Raw genomic sequence first — 14326 nt, 5'->3', positions numbered from 1 at the left:
GAGCCCTATATCGGCCCATCCTGAGAAATGGCTGCCTAAATTCAATCCGGAAGCAGGAATGCTAGCCGAGGAACATATCAATAATTTCATGCTTTCTGTTAATCTTAACGGAGTCACTAACGAAGACGCTGTTGTCCGGCTTTTCCCTTATACAATGCAAGGAACAGCCGGTTCATGGTACTTTTCGTTACCTTCCGGATCCATCACAAGCTGGGATATTTTTCAAAGCCAGTTCCTCACCAAGTTTGGTGATGACAGATCCACGACGACATTGATCAATGACCTATCTAATCTTAAGGCTGAGGATAGAGAACCCATTAAAGATTTTAACTTAAGGTTCAATAAGATCCTCAACAAAATCCCCACTGCCTCACAACCCAGCGAGGAAGTAAGATGTGAATGGTACATCACGGCTTTACCTCCAAACTTGGCTATCTTCGTAGATAGGGCAAACAAGACCACCTTAGTTGACAACTTGACCGAAGCGTTAGTAGTGGAAAAACGTGTGGTAGCCCTAGAAAAGAGATCCGCTATAGAAGAACGCAAGTCCAAGAAGATCTCTTTCAAAGAAGACACCAAGAAGAAGCAAACGAAAGATCCTTTCGATTTGGAACGATTACAAAAAGTGTTGAAAGCCATGTCAAATGAGATGATTTATATTAAGAAACTAGTAGCAGAGACTTCTTCTAAAAAGCCCTTTAGGACTTTTAAAAGAAACCCTCCCATGGAGGTAAGACCACCTAGTGTTGTCTCAAACGTTGAATCTGAAGAAGACGAAGAAGAAGAGAATACCACTGAAGGGCAAACCCACGAGGAAGAGGTCGTAGAACTACAAGGAATGTGGGACTTCATCCTCCCACAAGAAGAGGATCAAGAAGCATTTCCCGTTAGCACGAGAAGCAGGAATCAACTTGATCCTCCCCTAACTACCCCAAAACAAAAGGGCGCAAGCCCTGCAACAAAAGAAAAGGTCGCAACAAAAAAGACAACTGCTAAAGCGACGCAGATTAGCCCGATCCAATCTGATCAAATGCCTCCATCAAGAACACTAATAGTGTCGGATGAAATGGAGTATAACATCATTGATGACATGAAGAAGACTAGGGCTAATATCACTCTGTATGAATTGAGTAAATTGAAACACCAGCAGAAAATAATGATGAAAGAATTACATGTTGTGCCTACTACATCTTTACCTACAGCTGTAGCTTCCCACAATCTGGGAAGGCCTCCAACCAACACGATCAATAAAATTGATCCAAATGACATCGCCTTGATTGGAGGAAGATCTAGATCTCATACTCCTCCTTTTCTTCTCACATATGAAATCTTCAACAAAAACGTGCACAATTGCTTGGTCGATTCTGGTGCTTCAATGAACATTTTACCCAGATCAATATGTGCCAAATTGAATGTGCAACCTCAAAAATCCGCAGTACGTATAGTTCAACTTGATCGATCCCAAGTCGAAGTGATTGGTGAACTCAATCAGGTGACCATAAGATTGTCATCTAACCCAAAAGTGTGTCAGGTTATCGACATTCTAGTAGCTGATATACCTGAATTCTATGGTTTGATTCTTAGCAGGGATTGGTTGGAAAAACTCCACGGATATTTTTCAACCGATTGGTCGCACATGTGGTTACCATACAATGGTAAACCAAATCAGATAAAGGTTGAACGAGAATTGCACCAAAAATACATAGTGACAGAACTGGAAGGAGAAAATGAGGCCATAACGTACAATAGCAGCATTGTAGGCAATTCCGCAATAGATTCTTTCCTAGGTAATTTCAATGCTCATATTTCACCATACTTAGAGAATTCAGTTTTATCCCAAGTTGAAAATTTCTCCCAAACTCATGACTCAAAATATTTTAGTTTTTTAGATAATTCTGTAAATACATCTTTATTTTGGAAATTATATTTTGACGGATCAAAATCCAATGAGGGGGCAGGAGCAGGATGCGTTCTGATTAACCCAAACGGGAATAAGACTATGCTCACATACAGACTTGAGTTCGATTGCACGAACAACACAGTGGAGTACGAAGCCTTGGTTCAAGGCCTATACAAAGCAATCGGATTGAACGTTAAGTATCTTCAAGTCTTTGGAGATTCGGAGGTCGTCGTAAGACAGGTACGTAACACCATACATTGCCTGTCAAGTCATTTAAAGCATTATCAATCATTAGTTCAAGATCTCACTGCACATTTTGTAGCATTCAACATCTCGTCAATTCCAAGAATTCAAAATGCAAGCGCAGACCTGTTAGCTAACGTAGCCTCTAGACTTATCCCTTTTGAAGATTTTAGTCCTGATAGGTTTTCAATAGAATTAATCTTTAGACCATCCATCCCTGACAATATCACCAATTGGAGAGTGTTCAACGACGATCTTGACATCGTAAATTTCCTTAATTCTGAAGGATCCTACTCAAATCAGATAATTGACGAAGACCATCATGATCATCAAATACAACAAAATGGCTCCGACAATGCTCTACCGAAATCGGTGGTCAAGCTAGAAGATTTATATGATTTGAAAAGTCGGTTTAAAAGGTTCGCCAATGCTAAACTTTGCAGTTCTACCCTGAACTATGAATTAGTAAACCTAGGGACCGATCAGAAGCCACAAAACGTTAACCTAGGTCACATCCTAGCCCCTGAAGAGAAATCAGCATATATCCGTCTTCTCAGACAATACAAAAACGTTTTTGCCTGGAATTACGATGAGCTAAAAACATACAACACTTCTATCATTCAACATGTTATCCCTATGATTGACAATGAAAAACCTGTCCAGCAGAAGCTCAGAAAAATACACCCTAACCTAGAAAATCAGATAAAAACTGAGCTTAATAAGTTGTTGAGAGCCAGAATAATTTTCCCCGTAAGGCATTCTAAATGGGTATCCAATATGGTGCCCGTTAGGAAGAAAAACGGAGACATTAGAATCTGTATCGATTTCCGAAATCTCAACAAAGCCTGTCAGAAAGATAACTTTCCCCTCCCACCTATGGAGCAAATATTACAGGCGGTAGCAGGCTCAGAATTAATGTCATTCCTAGATGGATTTTCAGGATACAATCAAGTACTGGTGCATCCCGATGATCAGTTAAAGACTACGTTCCGAACCAAATGGGGCACTTATGCATATCGGAAGATGCCATTTGGGCTGATCAATGCCGGAGCTACCTTCCAAAGAGCCATGGACATCGCGTTTAAAGGGTTAGTCAATAAATCAATGGTGATTTACCTGGATGATATAACAGTGTACTCCAAAAGACGAAACAACCACCTTAAAGATTTGAAGCAAATCTTTCAAAGATGCTTGAGGTATGGGATTTCGCTCAACCCAAAGAAATCTTTCTTTGCGTTAAGCGAAGGGAAATTGCTCGAATTCATAGTGTCGAAATCTGGTATTCATATAGAACCCGACAGAATCAAGGAAATTTCTGAAATATCCATACCCCATAACAAGAAAGCCATGCAATCCTTCCTTGGACAGATCAATTTTGTCAAAAGATTTGTCCCGGATTTTTCACGTATTATTTGTCCCTTACAAAATATGATAAAAAAGAATTCAAATTTCAAATGGGGTCTAGATGAGCACGAAGCGTTCAACTTAATCAAATAAGCTATCATCAATGCTCCATCTTTGGTCACCCCAAATTTTTCAGAATCTTTTACCTTATACACTTTTGCCTCAGAGAAATCCTATGCCGCGATTTTGACCCAAACAAATCAAGAGAAAGCGGAAGCTCCAATCGCATTCTTTAGCTCGAACTTACAAGGTGTTGAAATTAATTACTCAGATGTAGAGAAACAAGCATACGTTGTTTTCAAAGCGATCAAATATTTCAGACCTTTCTTACTTAAATCCCACACTAAAGTCGTAGTACCGTTTCCGGCGGTAAGAAACCTTTTGGTGCAGAAAGACGTCGGCGAAAAGAGAGCTAATTGGATTACCGCTTTACAAGAATATGATCTTGAGATCAAACCAGCAAACATCGTAAGAGGTCAAGGCTTCTGCAAGATGTTAGCCGGAGCATCACAAATCCCGGAGAACTCATCTGAAGAGGTACAAGCGTACGAGGAACTCCATGATGGACTAGTGGGCGGACACTATGCCGGGGATGCGACTGCACATAAAATCTTGCGTGCAGGATATTATTGGCCCACGCTGTTCAAAGCCTCATACAATCACGTGAGGAGATGCCAAGTCTGCCAGACTGCTGCAGGAAAACAAAGGAAACCTTCCATGCCGTTACAACCAGTCGTCATCGACCAACCATTCATTCAATGGGGCTTGGACATAATAGGTGAGATCGTTCCTCACTCTTCTAAGCAGCATAAGTATATCCTTACGGCAACTGATTATTTTACCAAATGGGTAGAAGCAGTTCCTCTCAAGATAGTTCATTCTCAAAATATTATTGAATTCATAGATCAATTTATCATCACTAGGTTTGGATTGCCAACAACAATAATGTTTGATAACGCTTCATATTTTTCTGGAAATACTATGACTGAGTTTGCGCTTAAAAGAGGTTTCAAACTGAAATATTCTGCCAACTACTATCCACAAGGTAATGGATTGGCTGAATCAACAAACAAGAACCTAATCAGAATTATCAAAAGAACAGTCGACCAAAACCAAAGGAATTGGCACAAAGCGCTGGTAAATGCTTTATGGGCTGATAGAATCACAAAGAAAGCTTCAATCGGCACTTCTCCCTTTAATTTAGTTTATGGGAGAGAAGTGGTTCTTCCGACTCACCTAGTCATTCCCTCTTTGTCTTTAGTGCAATATATCGATGAAGTATCAACTTCCTCTTTACAATTAAGACAAATGGAAATAATCAAACTAGAAGAACAAAGAGAACAAGCTAGGAAAACCCATGCTCATCACCAAGCGCTAATAAAATCTTCTTTTGACTCAGCCATCATAACTAGAAAAAACTTTCAGATGGGTGATTTAGTTTTGAAATGGGATAAGGCCCATGAAGAAAAGGGCAAACATACGAAATTTCAGAAGCTGTGGCTTGGCCCTTTTCATATTGTGGAAGTCGTAGGCCCATCTACATTCGTGTTGCAGGATCTGGCAGGAAGGAGAGATTCTTTACTTGTCAATGGACTGATTCTTAAATTATATTTTCCATAGAAGAGAAATCTTCTAATTTTTGTAGGATAGATTTAGTTTTTAGTTTTTATTTTGTTTTGTTTTTCTCTTTTATGAATAAAACCCATTGTAGATGATCATTTAAAAAGGATTCATGAAAGAGCACGCCAATTCTCTATCAGATTTTGATTTCGCTTGTACAAATAGAAATTTTTTTGAAAATATGAATTTTATTATTGACAAATAGAGTTAACTTCACTTTGATTACGATACTCGTTTCAACCTCTAAAAAAAACTTCGACAAAAGAAACCTTTGGTAAAAGAATTGTTTTGTATCAGCACCATGAAGGGTATCATCAATAATAAAATAAGCATTCTCTGCAAAGTTGTTGTTTTCAAAAAACTCTATTATTGTCGTCCAGAGCTTTCTTAAGGAAAAACAATGACTTCCTCCCTGCTAAAAGGAAACTACAGCATCCAGAGAAACAATCCAAGCAAAACACTATATCTCAAAGAATAAGAGGTCTCATCACGAGCCGACTTATCATGATCACAGATATTATAACTTGCTGACTTTGCCAATACTGTCTATCAAAACAGGGCAACAACTTAAGATTGTTGCAATCAAAAGACAACAGGTTTCATCACGAGCCGGCTTGTTCAGCACAAGTGTAAATCAGGTGAATGACTGTGTCATAATTTGGCCACCAAACCAAGACATTGTTCTTTAGAGAATTAAAAAAGGAAAAGTGTGTTAAAAAGGATTTTTCTCTGGAATTTGCAAGTAACCTCAAGCAGGAAAAAGGATCATTGCTGGATAACATGGTAACCCTGTCGAGGCTATGGACGTTTACGGGCAGCAGAGGCTCTACCTACGACAAATGAGCATACTTTTAAGCCAGTACGCAGAGAAGACCTTATTTTATCTTTTATCAAGACCAAGTAATGTCTGATGCAAATGCAAGAAGAAACCTGAGGAAGCAAGAAATTGAGATATAAAACGGGTTGAAACAAAATATCATCGACAAGGTGAGGGGCAATCTACTCTATCTCTCCATAACAAAATTTAGACATATAAAAATTTTTGCTATTTCGGAAGTGAACGATCAATAGAAATGCAGAGATAACTGGTTCTTCACAGTGAATCGCCATTTTTGTGGTCACCAACAACCCCCCTCTTTGTTTGATATTAGTAATAACATCAAGCAAAGGGGGCCCTTAACCAAAAAATCCAAAAAATATTTTTGTTTGAAAAAACTTTTGTATCAACTCCCTAAGAGCTATATCGCGTCGCAAAGGAAAAAGGAGCGCTTTCCCAAAGCGCACAAACACACCAAGGAAGAGCGACGCGAGAACTCATCGCATCGCGTGCATTAAAGGCGCTCAAAAGAGGAGAACCTAAAGAGCAGCCGACAGCCGATATGCGACGTCGCACATCGTAATGTCACATAAGCAGCACAAAGTGACAAAACGAAAAACCTTGCGACCTTGCGATATTGCGATATGCGATCTGCGACCATGCAAAGCTGCGACCTGCGATCTATGGTGTGCGACAAATGAGACTATCAATCGCTGCGATGCCACCTATTTACCTCGCAATGTTCGATGTTGCGATGCAAATCGCAGAAGCCAATCGTCGCAGGCATTCCTCGGCATGATCTGGGAGCCTAAAGTTAGGCGCGCACCTTACGGGAAATTAATGATTGTACGCCTGTGTATCCCAAGATGATTATGTTGCGTTTTTCGAAGAGTCAAGTCATAATGGGTGACATGATTATGCATTCATTAGAACTTAATTGCTTTCATGTCAATCTTTTCTTCTGTCTCTTTTCATTTACGTGAACTATAAGTCAGCAACTGATATAAATCTATATGCAGGAAACATCTAAGGAAAAGCGCCAGAACTAGAAGAACAGAGAGGAGATGACGTCGCAGATGGATACCGCATACAGCAGGACCACGGATCCCAGGGTATCACTCAACAAATGCTGATGGAAATAGGCTATCTAGGACTCAGAGTCAAAGGCGCACAAAAGCAAAGCGTTTGTGAAAGATCCTGAGTCCCAAATTGGGTAAAGCAAAAAGAAAAACGCTTAAGGGGAAAGACGTCTCAGAAAAGCCTGGAAAAAAGAATGGAAACAAGTTTCAATTGAGAAAATTGTTCAGGCAACAAAATCCCCAGCTCATTGAGTCATTCGCACGGCCGGAAACCGAAATAGCAACAGCACAATCAGTTTGAAAGAAATCTGAGTTGTACTAAGTATACACGCTGTGAAGGCACTCCTCCAGAAGAACACTTTCAAAAATATCTTCTAGCTTGTCAGAAAGAGGTGCCAGCTCTTGTTATTTCTAATTTTCAAGCTTGAACAAAAGGAAAGGACAAGCAGCCGACTCTTTCACGGCGAAGAGCGCATCGCTTACAGCACTAAGGAGAAGATACATAAATGGTTAGAAATTAGATTCAGTTTTTAGAAATAAATTTGTTTTAGTAAAAGGGCAGTCATTTGAAGCCGTTCCCTGAATTTGTGTAATTAAAATTAGGCAGTTAGTAGTATTTAACCCTTCTCATTGCATTGGAGAAGGGTCCGGAAATTTGTCAAAAAACTTGTCCTCAGAACATGCACTTCTGCACCCTCGGAGGGGGTTTTTGATGAATGGACGGATCAAGCTTTATTTATGTTTGCATTTTAATACCTGCTACTGATGTTGCACTTCTGTACTCTTAGTAGGCATTAGAAGTAAGTAGAAATAGATCATTATTGCTTCAGGTCTGTGAGTATAAAGTCAGTCATAAATGGTACTTTTATCTCTTGACAAGTTTTCTGCTTGCATTCTTAGAGTAATATACAGCTGATGTTGTTTATATGTTAACGTATGAATGAGTGGACTACCATTTGGCACTTCTGTACGGTGGAGTCATTGATTTATGCTTAATACATGAATAACTGATTATGCGATATGCTGTTCACAACCGTTTTGTTTAACTTTTTATGCATGATGGTTCATCTTAATTGGTTTATATTCTCATAATAGCTGAATAATCTTCACTACCAGTTATTGTGTGAAATCTTTCTAGATCGCATAATGGAAAAAGTTCTATCCCGGGTTAGCGTAGATTAGATGTGTTGTTCTTGATAGATTAAAGTAGTATAAAGTTTAGCCTCAGAGTTTAGAACTAGATTAGCTTAGAAATAATTCCATATTTTCATTATCTAATCTTACACACACACACATCACCGAACTCTACACACACACACCCCCTTAGAACGGGAAGTTGGTCCCGTTATCCCCAGTCGGACCCGCTACACCAAACGGGCATGGAGCCGCCAACCAGGTTCCTGACCGGGTGGGTATCCCCCTTGTTGTTGACCCGATTTCAGGGCCCTCAACACTTCCTCAAGTTTTAGATCCCTTCTCACTATCTAAATGGTCTCTCTCTTTGAATCTCTATAATAATAATAGAAAAGGAATATGGCTTCTTGAGGAGCTTTGGATTTTTCATGGTATCCCACCTCCTTATTTAAAAGGGAGGAACTCTTGTCTTTATTTTCACTGTTGTCCTAATTTCTAGATCAAACACATAACTAATTTTCTTGCATCTCATTAGAGTAGGTTTAGTTTCATGTTCGTTGCATTCTAAAATATAATTATTTCACTTAATGATTGTTTTTTTTTTCTTCGTAAATACTAATTCTATTAAAAAAGGTGAAAAAATATATACAATGAGGTCAAGACCTCAGGGGAGGCCTGTTGTGGGGAAAAATGCCTATGCAGGACGATCCTATCCACCTAAGGTGTGACAGTGCCTTAGCAACAAATAGATACAACTATTCTAGTTTCTTCCTTTATGAAATGTGAAAGAGGGGAGATCGATAGACTTACCGTTGTCTTCCGTTTGTCCCTCGATCTAGATCCTCTTCTCTTTGGGTCTTCACAGCTACTTGCCTCCTCGCTTGCTCAAGAGAACAACTACTTGATTCCCACGAGATCACAAGAGAACAGCTACCTGTGACAAGAGAACAACTACTTGCGACAAGAGAAGAACACAACACAAAGGCAAATATTCATATTCACAAATGGTTCAGGATTAGAAGTAAATCAAATACACTAATGCAATCATACAAATACACCAGTATATAGGAGAAAACCAAGATAGCTTTATTGATTGATAACAAGGTTCAGGAAGAGATACAACCCAGAGGGCTCCAATCCAGCATCTCCTTCCCAGCAGAATGGAATTCCTTCTTTAGCTCCCTTCAAAGCATTAAGCACCCAATGTTTCCAGTCTCAAACCAACAACAATTCTTTGCAATAACAAAATTCCAGCCTCTAGATCTCATGGAGGAGAGATCTATATATAGTAATTTTGGAGAGAGGATGAGTCAGCTTGAGATCTGACTAGTGTCCTCTCCCTCTCTCAGTTCTTGAGTCCACTTGGAGGTTCTTGCTTCCACTTGGAGATTTGGAACCTCTTACTCATCACCAGTCGAATTCCATGAGGCAAGTGTCATTTTGGAAGCTTCCTGAGCATTGACACATTGAGGAATGAGCCTGCCACTTGTCCAAACTCGCTCAACGCAGGTAGCTAGTGTTGGAGTTGACATTCAACGCAGGTAGCCAGTGTAGCAGTTGAAATTCAGCGCAGATGCTCAGTGGAGCAGTTGACATGATCCTGAATTGACTTGTTTTTGAGTGGTTTCCGGTGGAGAACTTCTGTGAATTGCTGTGGTTAGTTAGCCTTGTTCCTCTAGGGGTAGGAACAACATGTTTAGGGACTTTGGATCCCTTAGATTATGGACATTTCATGCTCAATGTTGTAAGGCACAAAAATGTCTATAACAATTGCCCCCTAAAGTATGAGACCGTTTATCGGGTGAAATGCTTTATCCAGGAGGGTCCGAAGTTCATCCATTTGCTGGGAGGAGACCTGTAATAAGATACAATACAATACATTATGATTCATACTGCTTTCATGATCTAGCTGAGGCGGGCATTTCCATGCTCAGCTTTATAAATTCATTTTTGTACATAGAACAGACGATCGTCTGATGGTAGACTGATAATTTTGGTGAAATTATCATCCTTTGAGTAGGATGATCATCTGCTGCAATGATGTACACGTCAAATGTCTTTATCTTTCTTGAATATATATCGCAGCCCGGATGGATGAAACTAGATCCGGGGTCTTCAAACTCGTTCGATCTTCACTCTAAGTACAAGTCGATCCATGTGAGAATTGCGCTAAAGTCGAACATGGAAAGACATCGCTTGATTATCGGTCAATGATGTAAACCGTTAACAAGCGCGAGAGGAATCACCGATAATGATAATGACCCTCAAGGTACTGCAGTACAATTCACGTGGTGTGAATAAAGGACTTGGTGTCGAACACCACGCAAAATCTTCTGGTCGAAGGTCATTGATGTATACCTGTCGCCGGAAGTGAGAAACTTGCCATTGAGGCATGCAAGCTTCAAAGTACTGAAGGGATTGTTCCTAGATCAACTTCTTGGATAATGAGCTGATGTTGACAAGAAGCGATCCGTGAAAGGAGGGCCTTGATGAATCCCACATCAGTGACACAAAAGGGAGCTAATGATTTTAATGGAGGTGAAAACGATCTGTGACATATGATTCAGGGTGGAGGTCATGAATGGATGAAGGATAATGTATGGCAGTGGATGGGACCCGGTTGACGCTTTCTGAACGACTTCTCTTGAACATATGGCGACACTGATGGGATGGATTGGTAGCATTACCCCAAATATGGATGGTATGGCGAGACCATGGTGATGTGACCGGTGAATGAGACAACCCAACCCGATTGTGGTACGGAGGAAAAGTGTCATGTTCAAGAGCGACCTGCTACCATCAAAGTTTTCTCGATTTTCTCCCAATTTTTCCCCAGTCATTGCTGACCAGTACCTCTTTATTTTTGTCAAGCTTGAGGAGGATAACATATGCTTGTTCTATAACCTGCCCTTCGGGCAAGCCCATCGCTATGTTTTAACGAGTCTAGCGATAGTGAAACTCGTTCTCGTCTAAAGACAAGTTTGTCACTAAAAATTATTTTAACGAGTCTAACGACAAGGATAACTCGGTCCTTTTCATTTTTAGAGAGTCTGAAAAGGTACATAAAGTCAACTCCAAAATTCCTTTTTCGTCATCTAATCCCTTAAGTCCGAAAAAGTATAAAACAATACAGAAGGGATGAGTTTTCGATAGTTTTAACGAGCCGAACAAAACAAGCGCTCGATCTTTTTGTGAAATAATCCCTCAGGTCCAAAAAGATTAAAATCTAGAGGAGGGATAGCTCTTCCTGTCCTTTAACGAGCTGGAAGGCCAAGGACTCGGCAATCTTTTCATATTTTACGAGTCAATTGAAAAGAGCTTAAAGAAGACTCGTCTTTTGAGGAATGAGTGATAAATAGGGTTAGCAGCAGATTCCAGGTACAGGTTGGAATTTTCCAATCACGGCAGTGTCACAAGGATGGCTAGGTGAAATCACTCTTCGCAGCTGTTCCTCAAAATGGGTAAACAATCATATGGAGGTGAACGATCGGCCAAATGAAAAGTGGAGGTGGTAGGTGCAAACACGACCAAGGCTTTAATGGCTGATGATATTACATTCACGGTGGTTATTTACCGGGTAGGTTCATTTTTTAATGAGCTTAAACGCGGGTGGAAACATTTGCTCGATCTTATGTTTATTTTTTAACGAGCATAAACTATGTGCTAAAACTGCTCGGATCTTGCGTTTATTTTTTAACGAGCATGAACTTTATGCTAAAACTGCTCGATTACCCAGTCATAAGATAAGAGTGTCTCATCAAGATTCTATTTTTTATGGAGCTTCATCTCACTAAGCTTTGCTCCTCATCCTTTCTTTATGCAAGCTTGAAAACGACTAGTCCTACGAGTTGAAAGGGTTAGAGGTCCTAAAAATTTAAAAAAATAAATAGCCACCCCTTGTTTGCACTCCAAAAGGTTTGCATGCCCCCAGGTATAAAGTATGATGTCAAGGTTACCTCTACTTCTTTTCCTTCAAAACATTTGCTTTAAAGAGAGAGGCTTACCTCTTTCAGGTTACCCAAAGATTGTCTCGTTAATCTTTCAAACAAAACACTTCCTCGGCAGTGTCTACTGAAATAGACAAAGGTGAGTGACGACTCTTGTCAACTTACATAACTTTGACAAAAGAATCCTATTCTAGAATAACCCCTCTTCCTCTATGGACGGGGTACAGACTAGTCATATTCTCCCGCGGAAACCTACTCTATACCCAAAGTTTCCCTGCCGAAGCAGGCCAGGATGCATGCCCCCTGGGTTCCAGTCATATCCTCCCGGATTACTCGTGCTCATCAGGAGGACGGACCATGGGTTGAGACACTTCTTGCATGAATAGACCATTTAGGGATGGTACATGACTATTTGCGATGCGTGATCCGGGAAACGAAAGTTGGTCTACGAGCTTGACCATTCTTCCTTCATGCGGAAAACACATTACTCTAAAGAGTGAGGAGACTATAGCTCCCATGCAATATATATAGTTTCATCCAAGGAGTAGGTTATAATCCAAGGGTCCTTGAACGACCATCACGTTCATTTGAATGGTCTTCCCTTTCAATGTTATAGGCACATTGGGGAGGATCCCTAAAGGTCGACTGGTTCCTTTATCAAAACCTGATAGATTTCTCATCTCATGTAAAAGCGCTGGCGAACCAAGCGCTTTCCAAGCAATAGAGGAAAGGATACTCACAGATGCCCCCTCATCAATGATAGTGCCAGCCATTACCATTCTGTATATTTGAACAATAATTCTGAATGGTATACTTGCTGGCAACCGGGGTCTGCCTAGTTGGTTCCAGTCAAAGGACACAACCAGGTTGCTTGGTGGTGGGACCGAATAAACGACCGGATATCGCTCTGACGAACTTCCTTCCTGCGATAAAGGAATGGGAGCATTGCCCCCTTGTTCATCAGAGTCAGTGTTAATGAAGAGAATTTGGACGGTGCCGTCTTTATTCTCCTCTGTGATGGTATCATTCGAAGGTAGAGCCTCTGAAGGCAAAACCGGGTCAACTGCCGTATCAACCTTTTGACTTTCGTCAGGCATGGATCCAGACGGTTCATCTTCAATGATAGGTGCTTCGGCTGATCAACTGGGCCGGCCAGCCGGGTTCTCAACTAGTGAAGGACTTGGCAGGAGTTTTTGATATCCAGGAGGAAGTTGCGCTCGTAAAATCGGGCGATCTTCCAGAACTCTTTTAGCCTCGTCTAAGAAGGGACAACGGTGGATGGCGTGATCGCCTTCACACAGATTGCAGGGAAATCTAAGTTTCCTTCTCTGTCCTGGGGCTTCACTCCCACTAGTTGATGGTGAGCAATCAACATGGCTATCAGAGGTTGATGCTACCGAATTGTGCAAACGGGGGGACCAGTCCCTTAGTATCCGGGGGATACAGGGACAATCTCTATGGAAGTGGTCTCCCTTGCATATGACGTATGGCGATTTAGGCCTTGCGAGTGCTGTGTGTGGATTTTTGTTAGATGACACTTGTTTGCCCTCTGTCGCCTTAGGCTCCTTCTTCTTCTTTTCTTTCTTCTTCTTCTCCTTCTTCTCCTTAGGAACCCGATTTTTTGTTCGACCAGTTCCGTCAAGCGAAGAGGAAGGAGGGGAGGAAGATGAAGTTGAAGGCTGGGAGGCAACTCTTTTCTGATCTAACTGTTGACTCGACTGTTTAGGAATGGTGGTATTCTGAACGACATTGGTTGAAAAGAGCCAAACTGGCAGGCCAATTGTCAGTCCTGGAAGCGACAATGTGGCCATGTGGGGCGCACCAACATCTCCCCAAGAGGAGAAGGGACTAGGATTCCCACCAAGGGGAATTCCTTGGTTGGTGTGCTCCATCTTTCAACCTGAAGATCAACGCAAGAATTAAAGGGTGATTTTAAAATAAATTTTAACGACGCTTTAGACACAACTTTCTTTTTCAGTTTTAAAGAGTCGAGAAAAAGCTAAAGATGACTCTAGTCTCCTTCGATGTTTTAACGAGCCCGAAGTGACAAATGCTCGGATGGACTTTTTCTGTTATAGAGTCTGGAAAAGGCCAAAAGAAACTGCTCTAGAGTTCTAGGCAGAGGGTGTGCCAAACTTTTCGCAAAACCGCAGAATACTTTTTAAGGTACGGGCGGTCGATC

Source organism: Pinus tabuliformis, chromosome 5_1 (assembly GCF_031772625.1).
Source record: "Pinus tabuliformis cultivar Carrire ecotype Pingquan chromosome 5_1, CPIR1, whole genome shotgun sequence".
Classification (NCBI taxonomy): domain Eukaryota; kingdom Viridiplantae; phylum Streptophyta; class Pinopsida; order Pinales; family Pinaceae; genus Pinus; species Pinus tabuliformis.
Note: the sequence above shows the minus strand (reverse complement) of the source record.